Raw genomic sequence first — 12472 nt, 5'->3', positions numbered from 1 at the left:
GAGGTGTGAACTGCCCCTGGCATTCCAATGGGATGGTAACTCCAAGATTCTGGGGGCCTCACCAACACATTCCCAGCAAAGGATTCTGTGTGGCAACAGGAGAAGATTGCAGTAGGCCTGGCCTACTACCCTAGCAGATACACCCTGACTCTTGGGAGACACCCTTGGGAGATACCTCCTGTCTCTTTGTGGGCAGGGGAGAATGGATCCCTGCTGTGTTTGAGCGGAGAGAGAGAGAGAGGCCTCTGCTACTGAGGGTAAAACAGTCCATGCCGCTATGTGTCTAAGAGGGAGCTCCCCTGATAACAACCCATTCCCAAGTGGGCGGTGGAGGAAGGGGAACTTTGGGTCATGCCGAAGGCTGCAGATAGCTTTAATCCAGCCCTGGCTGCTATAAGTGTACATAGACCTAAAATCCATAGTAATACAGACCAGATAATTCCAGCAATTACTTCTGTTCACCTGTTGCAATGCCTTGTATTAACTGAAACGTGGAAATAGCTACTTCTGTTTATTAATGTTATGTATCTGGAACCTTGCAGCACCCCCGTCTTCTCCATCTGTTGTGTTCTTTGCTGGGTTGATGTGCTTCAATGTACCTCAAAGATCTGTACAAACCAATAACGGTTTATAAAATCCGAACAATCCGTTCCAGAGCATGAACCACTCTCTCTGTGTCACTCAAAATTACACTCCTAATGCTGTATCTAGTCCAGTTATCTGAATGACTGAACAGCCCTCCAAGCTTTAAAACACTGAAAAACTTTCACCAGAGACAGACTGCAAAGGACACTTCCAGGATACTTTTCAGAATTTCTGATTTAAAAAGAGAATGTGAATGTCACTGGTATTTTCTCCTTATATTCCTGTACTCCATATGAAACCAAATGCAGTATTACTAAACACAGCATACACCATAGACACATACCATTAATAGAAATAATCTCACAAGGAAGAAGTAAGTTTGTCTCCTGTACTTTAGGTCCATGTTAGAAATGCATACCTTATTATCCGAGGAGTTGATAGCATTGATACAAACTATTGCATTCTTTCCCTTTCCCACACTGAGCTAAATAATGGACCTGAAATTAAAAAAAAAAAATGCTTTACTTACTTCTCTCCAGAAAGTCCTCAGAAGGGGATCATGGGAGGAGCAGCAGCATATGGGCCGTATTTATGTACAGACAGTGTACGTAATGTGTCTTTTTCTTGGCTAGCCAGCCATCTTCTCTTGTCTCTGTGATCTCTGAAGACATCAGGTCCCCTTGGGATCCTCTCACCCAAAAGCTGTAGGAGTGCTACAGCAGAAGCAGAATCTCCATAAGAGAATTTGATTCCGCTGTACCTCTGGCAATGGGTCTCTGGCAAGAAGCACATTCAGAACATACTAGTTTTTGTTGTTGTTGTTGTTGTTGTTTGCTTTTATTTTTACATTTAAGACCATACTATGTCTTGGGAAACAAATAGCTCTTATTTTGTAGAATGACAAATAAAAGCTGTAGGCTAGGGTTTAATACACCACAGCTGTAGCAGAAAAGGAAAGACATTAAACATAAAAGCTGCCCTTAAAGAAACCTTATATAAATGGGCAGCATCCTGACTGGCAGTAACACTGCAATAAAATGCAGAGGCAGTGTCCTGAAAGGGGAAGGAGAAAGCTGCAAGGACTTCTGGGAGTCTACAGGGCTATAAAAGCTGAGCTGATAGGCTTGGTGCTTTTAAGGGATGGCTGTTTTGAGAGAGAGAACAAACAAACTCACTCTATCTCAGAGCTGGGAGCTCGGTGTAACAGGTCAAAGCTGAGTAGTTGTTTGTTTTGTGTGTTTTTTAACTTCTGTATTGTGAACACTATTAAGCCAGCTATAGTTCAGGAACTACATGTCTGACTTCCAGGATTTATTAATCTGAAAGGGCACATGCATCCATCACTGTCTACTTCTGCCCTATTTTCACATCCAAGAGAATGCTCTTTTGTAAGTCCCCTTCTTCCAGTTTCCTTGGGGTGAGTCACATATGCACTATTTCATAACAATGCAATGCACATTTTGTAACAAACAAAACACCACCAAGTTCCTCTCATCACTATAGTCTCCACCCCCCACCACATGATTGTACTAAGGAAAGAGAGGATATTTAATTAAAAGAATAAATAGTAAAGTGTAGGGTATTTCCTAGGGCTTAACGGCCAGTTGGGAGATGCCCTGGACCATTAATACTAGCTGGTCATTAGTGTCTGGGTAATGCCCTGCATAGAGGTCATTACTGCTTTTTGTGGATGATGTAGTTACAATTAGTTAGCATAGGGTATTTTTATGAACCTAAAATATCCATTTTTAACTGTAAATGGGATAATACCTACTTCACAGAGGCATTGTGGAGATAAATTAATTACTTATAGTAATGTGCTTTCCTATCACTGGATCAAAGGTGCTATTGACATTTTCGCTATTAGCTGCTCAGATTACTTGCATCGGTCTCTAAATAATCCATTCAGCTTTTAGTTTACTGTTTTTATTATGATAGGATTTTTTTCTCCTCTGCCACAGATAACCTCCAAAATCCTTTCCAAATGAAATAAAACTGAGCCATCATATTTAGCAGGGAACATGATACCCTCTCATAACTGGCTAATAAAGCCATGTTCTGGCTAGTTGTGCAAAGAAAGATACTGAGCTGGCACCAGCCCTGCAATATCATCAGCTCAGCAGAAAGCAGAGCCAAAGAAAAGCCATTTGTATATATGGGCTGGAAATATTTTCATTCACATCACGCAGAATCAGTTTAAGCGCCATCATTATGAGTCTTGACTCACCCTTAATATTGTTTAATGAACTACTAAACTGAAAGGGATCTGTGCAGAATGAAGGACAAGGAGCCTGAGTGTGTGTGAGAGAGATTATTTGTCCCTAGCAAGCATCCTTATTACTAGGGCCCTACCAAATTCACGGCCATGAAAAACGCATCACAGACTGTGAAATCTAGTCTCCCCCTGTGAAATCTGGTCTTTGGTGTGATTTTACCCTATCCTGTACAGATTTCATGGGGAGACCAGTGTTTCAAATTGGGAGTCTTGACCCAAAAGGGAGTTGCAGGGGGGGTCGCAAGGTTATTTTAGGGGGGGGTCGCGGTATTGCCACCCTTACTTCTGCGCTGCCTTCAGAGCTGGGCGGCCGGAGAGTGGCGGCTGCTGACCAAGGGCCCAGCTCTGCAGACAGCAGCGCAGAAGTAAGGGTGGCAATACCATACCATGCCATCCTTACTCCTGCACTGCTGCTGGCAGCGGCTCTGCCTTCAGAGCTGGGATCCTGGCTTGCAGCTGCCGCTCTCCAGCTGCCCAACTCTGAAGGCAGTGCCGCCGCCAGCAGCAGCAGCACAGAAGTAAGAGTATCAGCAGGGCCGGCTCCAGGCACCAGCCCAGCAAGCAGGTGCTTGGGGCGGCCAACCGAGAGGGGCGGCAGGTCCGGGTCTTCAGGGGCGGGTCCTCGCTCCCTCTTTGAGCGAAGGACCAGCCGCCAAATTGCCACTGAAGACTGAAGCAGCGGCGGTAGAGCAGATCGCCATCGTGGCTTTTTTTTTTTTTTTTTCTTTTTGCTGCTTGGGGCGGCAAAAACCCTGGAGCTGGCCCTGAGTATCAGTACTGCAATCCCCCCTTACAATAACCTTGCAACCCCCTCCCACAACTCCTTTTTCAGTCTGGACCCCTCCAATTACAACACCGTGAAATTTTAGATTTAAATAGCTGAAATCATGAAATTTATTATTTTAAAAATCCTATGTCTGTGAAATGACCAAACTGGACCGTGAATTTTGTAGGGCCCTACTTATTGCCTAAAACCAAACAGGTGCAAAAGTACACAATCAGTGATAAATTATCTTTTAAAAATAATACACACTTCCTCCCAGGGTTCAGCTGACATCTGCTGTTTAGAGAGATTTAACCCTGGTTATTTTTTCTCCAGACAAATTCTAAAATCAAAGTACCTATTTTATATGTATTAAAATTTGGGCCTGATTCTGAACTCATTTGCACCGATGTAAAATGTAGTCACACTGATGTAAACTGGTAAATGAGAGAGACTTGCTAGTCTTAAAAGTCAAAGCTTTTGAGATCAGTTTTCAAAAATGGAAAAACTAAGTAGAGACTAATCCTGTATTATTGACAATCAAATCAATACTCGTGTGTGTCTGATGTGCCAACAGAAGTGCCCAGATACAGGTTTTGGACATCTTCTTTAAGTATGCATTGTTGCAACTTGGGCCTAGGTTTTTGTGTAAAATGGTCATCCTCTTTGGTTGAATTTAAGCATCCCCAGGAAGATATTTTCTGTACCTCGCTGAGTAAGGTCTAATAACAGCCATGTTGTTGCAGAGCTGCAGGTATAAGGAATCACCTGTTTCATACCTAGAGTCAATAAGATATCTAGCTACCCTGTCAGATGAGCTATCACAAGCAAAATTGTGAGGGCACAAAAATATTTAATAGGTACATAACTTCTGATATTGTCCAGCTGATGCTCTACTTGAATCTCTATAGGAACTCCCTATTTTTGTAATCTCTGGGAGATAGACTGTTCAGGTAATACATAGGATGAGATCACCTGCACAGAATATCAATTTGTTAAGCAACCCTTCTTTCTGATGCCAGGAATTTTACAGTCACTCCATACATTTAATGCCAATTGTTCTAAAACAAAACCAAATAAGATATCTGATAGGGGAATCCTCTACACATACCTTGGAAAGGTTAAAAGAAGGGATGGGTGAATGATGCTGGAAAAAATAAGAACCCGCTCAAGCCTTTGTCCATTTTTAAAGTCAAATCTGAACAGAACCTGAAATGTCTAGTTCCTTTTTATTTTAAATTTCAGCTCCTAGAAGGGACTAGAATCAGGTGTGCTAATGTACAACAGTGAAAACTGATTGTAATGATATTTCTATCTTACAGTCTAAAGATTCCCCACCACTGTCCCCACACACTGAGAAGAGCCCCGGCTGGGATGGTGGTGTGCCACATACTGGCTGTATGGAATTGAGGAAACTTTACACTGGCATGAGCTGGACAAAGCCAGCTAGTTTGAAATCCCACTCTAATTACACCCTGAAAGCTGAAAACTAGCAAAACCACTTAGATCCACTAGCCAGGAAGGAACCCATCAGAGACAAATAAATAAAACTTTGCACACTTTAATGCATGTAAACCACTCAACAAAATAAATTATGTTCCACTGGCAGAGTGGTAAAGAGCGTAAAGAAAATTGAAAAAGCTCATCAGAATGAAAGATTACACCCAAATGCAATGGAAGAAACACAGACCTCACTAAGTGATGCTCTGTCAGCATTGCATATAGATAGCGAAAACAAAGTCAATAAAACTTAAAAGCAAAGAGGATAGAGAGAAATGACAGCAAGACACAGTTGTACTGATGCAGGAGCAGTACATGTAGTAACAGGCTGCAGGTTACATTTAAAACCAAAGTGCAGCTGTTCCCCTTCACAGATGTTAACTGAGCTCAGCACTTTTTATATACTATAGGACAAAGCATGTTCCAAAGGGAACTGGGAGCTGACTCGCTAATTCCCAACATGGAAATGGGCTACCTTAAAAAAGGAGCACAAAGTTAATGACTCTAGGGCACTGATATTCAGACATCAGCATTTCAGGAGACAAATCAGCGATCAACATTACCCAAATGAGCCACAGTAGTATGAATTCATTGTTTCATTTACTATAGTACTATATATTCCTATTTAAACAGTATGAAAGGAGAAATATTTAGTGCTATATATATATTTCTCACAGCAAAATCACTGACCAAGTATTATTATTTTATCAACTATAATTGGTTAATAACATAGTAAAAGCATCCTGATTGGTTAATCACTTAGATTGGTTAATAATTAAATCACACAGTGGTTTAATATCATGTGCTGCAAAGAGCTGGAAGAGATGCATTAAAGAGTCACTTGCAGCTCACGAGCCTCAGTTGGAGTATCACTGCTCTAGGGCTTGGTAGTACAAGGGATTAATGCTCTAATGTCTCACTATGGGGAGATGGGTTTAACTGTACCTTAGATCGTGGTGTGAGATAGCCTTAACCTAACATTGTTCACATGGAACCTTCTCATACCATTTCCTTCAGTTAGCACAAGTACCAGCATCTGCAGAAGGTTGCAACTGTAAGTGCCTTGTCGGTCAGGATGAAGGCACATGCATAAAGCTGTGTGTACATTTTAGACAAAACCTCTCTGTACCATGCCCAAGTGAACATGGACAGAGTTAGGGCAGACCCATCTATTGGCTTCTTATGTGCCAAAGGGGTCTCCGTTGTGCAGCCTTTCCATCACATGTGAATATAATCATTGTCCCATTGATCTGGCCCCCTTTTAGGGTTAATCCTTCTCAGCGAGTGACAGAGCCGCTCGGGGGGCGAGGAGCAAGTGGGGCAATTCGCCCCGGGCCCCACAGGGGCCCCACAAGCCCTGGCCCGGCGGCGATCCGGGTCTTCGGTGGCATTTCGGCTGCGGGGGGTCCTTCAGTGCTGCCGAAGACGCGGAGCGACTGAAGGGCCCCCCCGCCGGGTGAGTACAAGCGCTGCAACTCCCTCACTTTGCCCCAGGCCCCCTGAATCCTCTGGGCGGCCCTGGCGAGTGATGCTGGAGCATGAAAATATGATGAATGAAAAATTAATGTAAAAAACCTGAAACCTGAGGCAGATACTTGCCAACAGCTAAATGACCAGTTTTGATATCAAATGTGGATAGAAAATTAAATCCTTGGCTTCAACATTCTAGAAGGATAAAAATGGAATGAAATATGTCCTGTGAGATCTCTGGATAAAGGGTGGTATTGAAGTGGGAAGTTTTCTTAATGATTTTGTAGGATTAGGTGAGTGTATCTCCTTCCAATCAGTTTTCTGCTGCTGCAGGGAGGGGTTAGAGGTGACTGGATTTTGATCTTCCCATCATCTATTTCTCTGACACTTCAGATGCTGAAGTTTAGCAAACAAGTTGTTCCAGAGAATGGAAAAAAACCATTTTGATAAAAGTTCCAGAAGTTTCCTGACATATGCTGTAGGTCACATTCCTTTCTGGTGTAGCTCCATTGTTTGCAGTGAAGCTATACCAGGGATGAATTTGATTCAGCATGTTTCTAAGATGAGAATGCACTGTTAAGGCTGATTGGCCACAAATTCTTAACCTCATCCTTCGGGAATATTTCTGTTTCTGTACACCCCTCTTCTGGACTAGGCCAGTGCTTGAGGAAGTCTAGGTGTCCTCAGTCCTGCTAACTCAGGAGCTATGGAGGTGAAGCACTCAACATCTGAGGAGTTCCTTCAAACTCCCTATGTCACACACAAGAAGTCACATCCAACTTGCCTCTACCAGAGGAAGAGTTACTGCGCCACAGGAGCATTCAGGGCAAAAGGCTAAGTAAAATGGAGTTGAAGTGGGGTGGATCATAGCCCCAGAGAAACAAAATGTCACAGTACGAGGAAAATCAACCCTCACCCTTTCCATCCTGGGCTTCAACAGTCCTAAAATCCCAGCTCCCAACAATGGCTTTTGAAATGCAGAACTAAATGTACATAGGATCCTAGTCCCTGGCCCCATTACAGCTTAGTCATGGAAATGGCAGAATAATGACCTCTGTATGCACATCTTTCAAATCGAAACAGGACAGTCCCCTGTCATGAGGGTCTTATCCCTCTTCTTTCAGTCCAATATGGATGACTGATTTCAGAGTAGACAAAAAGAACTAGCTAGCTCTTAGTGAAAAGCCCTTTAGTTTTCTACAGTTTGCCACTCCCATGAACTGTTTATGTATGTATTTTGCCACCCCAAGCATGGCAGGCAGGCGGCTTTTGGCAGTGCGCCTGCGGGAGGTCCGCTGGTAACGCGGATTCGGCGGCATGCCTGCGGGTGGTCCGCCGGTCCCACGCCTTCAGCGTACCCGACGCCAAATTGCCACTGAAGCCGCGGGACCGGCGGACCTCCCGCAGGCAAGCCGCCGAAGGCTGCCTGACTGCCGCCCTCACGGTGACTGTCAGGCCGCCCCCCTGTGGCTTGCCGCCCCAGGCACGCGCTTGGTGCGCTGGTGCCTGGAGCCGCCCCTGCAGACAGCACAAAAATAGCAATATTGACAGAGTCTGCTCTCTTTACACTGAAGGTAGAGCTTGTGTCAAAGCATGAGGATTCTTATGAAATGTCAAGTACAATAAGGCCCAATTATTTTGATTGATTTGATTAATGCTTCACTGAAATACACAGGCAAATTGAGAGGATACAGTAAATGATTGCTGAAGGGTTCAAGGGAAAATTTTTAGTGATTAAATCACATAATCTTATATGTACAGGTCTGAAATGTAAACACCAAAAAGCAAAGTTAGAACCCGGGTCCTGCAATCGCTTGCACATGTGAGCAGTCCCATTGAACGCAGTGTGACTCTTGCGTAGTTTCTCCTGGGTATAAGGTGTTTGCAAGTGGGGTCTTAAGGCTGCAGCTGTCAGTCAGCCTGTTCTGCTTAGATATTGTATCACAGAGTACAGTACAGTAGTTAAGGTCACATGTACAATGAGCTGAGTTAAAGATGGAATTTCAGTCTAACTTGAAATGTTTTCATTTGGTAATATTAAATCAAGACTTTTGGAGATGGGGGTTACCTGCCATTAATTTGTGAAGTAAACAATTAAAAAAGAAGGCTTGCATTTCAAGGAAAAGATCCATTTTTTATATAAAAGGGGCTAGCAGAAAATAAAATGGCAAAAAGAACTGAGTGACTAAACCTTTGGTTTGTTCCTGACTCTTTGTACAAAGTCGGTGTTGATCAGCTGTGGAATAGAGGTCAGGAGATCTGAATTCTAATCGCTGTTCTTCTACTGACCTGTGGTGTGACCATGGTAAAGTCACTTCACCTCTTTGTGTCTCAGCTCTTCCATCTGTAAAATGAGGATAATAATACTTAGCTGCAAGTATAAAGCACTTTGAGAGCTAAAGTGCTATACAAGAGCTATGTGTTTTTACAATATTAACATGTCTTAGGCAGTAGTATGCTAACAGAGCATGCATCACTTACTTTGAACATGAAGTAAATTGTTCATAGTCTACTATAAATGTAGATGAAAACAAAGTTTATAATCCACCAGGACACACTTCCAGCCAGTGTCACCCTGAATAACTGTTGGCATTTACTGCTCTAAACAGTAGTGTTAAAGATGCAAACTTCCTACGTAGTCATGCACCACATGTTCCAGCTGTTCCTAGGAAGAAAGTGCAAAGAGCCTACTTTGCTAAATTGCCAGTGTCAGAGAGAAGTCATGAATATCCCTCCCCCCAAATCATTCTGCACATAACTTAGCTGGAGTTATTTCCCAAATACCTAATTTAAAATGTTATGAGCATATTTTGCAACAGTTATAGCTGCTGGATTTCCAGCCTCTTAATGTTCAGCCCTCCAGGCAGTCCCTGATAGAGGCCCTGAGTAGAACATGGTTCTAAGCTAACTGAGCAGCTACCTGCCTGATCACAATCCCCAATGCTCAGCTGACTCAGGCTTGCAGGGCTAAAAATTGCTGTGTAGATGTTCAGGCTTGGGCTGGAGCCTGAGCTCTGGGACCTTCCACCCTCCCAGGAACCTCACAGGTGCTTAATGTCTACACAGCAACTTTTCAGCCCTGGAGCCTGAGCTATGCGAGCCCAAGTTAGCTGACCCAGGCCAACTGTGGGTTTTTTATCCCTTGGTAGATGTACCCTGTGTCTTCAATGGCAAAAGCCATTCAAAACCCTGCCAGAGCAGCAGTGTACATAACTAACTAGGGCTTTTATATTTGTACATAGTAAATAAACACAGTTATTTGGAATCTGCATCAGTGTGATTTCCCCATATTCTTAATGTTGCCATAGAAAACAAAGATACAACAGGCAGAGGGGGGAGGTTGAAGGGAATTTCACCACCACCGAAACCCACTTTTCCCTGGGGCCTCACAAATCGTAAACCTGTTACGGACTTACTTTTTTTTTTTCCTTCCAAGACTGCTCTTTCATTATTGGAAGAATAGGGTCAGTTGTGTTAACAGACATCACAGAAACTTTATGAAAAGATTCTACAGTCTTTGAAGAAAAGCTGTTCAGCCAGCAATGACTATATTGCATCAGCTGGAACCCTCTTGACCATCAGACACTATTACTTAGCCTTTAATCTAGACTCATAATAAAAGCATATCAATTCCTCAATGCTAATTTAAGAGTCCAATTATCTTTTGCCCCAGGGGCATTAATTCCTATTCAGTTCTCCTTCCTCTTCTTAACAGATTCATTTTCAAAAAACAAAGCAAACCTTGCAATGACTAGAAGAAAAATCTCAGTTCAAATAAACTGTCCATTAAACACAGCAATCAATTTTTGCAGCCTGCCACTAAGCCTATTTATTTTGCATTAACAGTAACCTGAGAAAGGACGGGCATCTGTGAAAACTGTAGCTCTTCAATGACCCAAGTGGTCTGCCAGTGATGAACTCTGGCCAACTCATTTGTGAAAGCTCCAACTTCACTGCCATTCACCAACCAGAATGAAGATGAAATAAAGGGAACTGCAGAAAACTTGATGCTTTGGGTGTGTTATAGCCATTGCAAGGATGATTGTCAGGGAGCAAGAAGAGGCCCTCAATACTTATTTGTAGATGAAAAGGAATCTCAGGGTGGATGGACTGAGCCAGTAACACTTCTAGCTGTGTGGGAGGAAGTCATGGAGACAGCAAGGAGAAAGAGTTTGAGCAAAGGGAGATGGATCTGCGAAAGAGACTCACAGGCTCTAAAGTCAGAAGGGACCATCATGATAATCTAATCTGACCTCCTGCACATTGCAGGCCACAGAACCTCACCCAACCAATCCTGTAATAGACTCCTAACCTCTGGTTGAGTTACTGAAGTCCTCAAATCAGGATTTAAAGATGTCAAGTTACTGAGAATCCACCATTTATACTAGGTTAAACCTGCAAGTGACCCGTGCCCCATGCTGCAGAGGAAGGCGAAAAACCCCCAGGGTCTCTGCCAATCTGACCCGGGGGAACACTCTTCCTGACCCCAAATATGGCTATCAGTTAGACCCTGAGCATGTGGGCAAGACCCACCAACCAGACACCTGGGAAAGAATTCTCTAGTAACTCAGAACCCTCCCCATCTAGTGTCCCATCTCTGGCCATTAGAGATGTTTGCTGCTAGCAGTCGCAGATTGGTTACATACCGTAGAAGGCATTTCATCATGATTTCTCCTAACTGGTCCCCTTCTATTTATCTCAAATTAGCCCAGTCCATCAGCTTAACCTAAAATGATTCAACATGCCCTTAAATTCCAAGACTTGCAGTCTTCCTTTGTTTCCCTGTCAGCTTCTTAAGAAAATCAGAATGGTCATATTGGGTCAGACCAAAAGTTCATCTAGCCCAGTACCCTGTCTTCTGACCCTGCCTGATGCTTCAGAAGCCTTCTCTCTACACAACCCCAGGATTTAGTTCAAATTTTGGCAATGCCACAAGAGGCACAGACACTAGTGGCAGGAGAAAGCCTCCATGACATCAGACAAGGCAACTCCCATAAGAGGAGTTTGAGAACTAGAGAGTCCATTTCAGTTGCAAAAATGTTCAGGTTGTAATAAAACTAAAGTGGAGAGAGATTTGTAAGACCCCAAAGCAAGCAGCTTGAGGCTTATCTCATCAATTGGAGCTGAATAAACAACATTCATTAGAATAATTCTTCCCTTCTTCTTACAGAACCACCTGTCTGAATAGTGGTCATAAAATGTGTGATGTGGTAGAAATTATTTGATCTGCTAATTATCTACAAATTAATATTCTACTCACTTTACAATTAAGAAAGTTTGTGTGAGTGCTAATATAGTTAGTATAGAGATCAATAATACACTTTGCAGGGAAAAGGACATAGGTCTAATTGGAGACCTTATTGGAAATCTAAGGAAACATACTCTTTTAAATACATACTCAACATCTAAATGTTTTTAATAGTCTAGGAGAGATTCACAGTTGAGCATCCATGAGAACGTCCAGATTATATGCTTGATAATACATATGTAACAATTTAATTTATCACATACCCACAGATACAGACAATAGAATTTTCAGCTTCAATGGGCTACAGCAGAGATAATTAGAATGCTTAACACGAATACCTGTAACACCATGTAATCTGCACTAAATGGCCATAACAGCTTCAAAAAATTAATCCCCCAAGGGAATACAGAATTCATTTTTTTGTTTGTTTTTGTTTAGTTAGAGGTAAGAAAGTCAGCCAAAGAATAAAATCTTCTCTTGTGGGCATCATCAGCTACTTTCTTATTCAGAAACTTCAGAACAGCAGAAAGCAGAGGAGGAGGAGAAAACTACATCAGTATTTCTCCAAAGTGGATGGTCAGACCAGTAGAATAAAGTGGTGCTAAATCCTGGCCCGTGTGTGTAATTGCTG

Source organism: Emys orbicularis, chromosome 7 (assembly GCF_028017835.1).
Source record: "Emys orbicularis isolate rEmyOrb1 chromosome 7, rEmyOrb1.hap1, whole genome shotgun sequence".
NCBI lineage: Eukaryota > Metazoa > Chordata > Testudines > Emydidae > Emys > Emys orbicularis.
The sequence above is the reverse complement of the archived record's forward strand: the minus strand, read 5'-3'. Positions refer to the sequence as shown.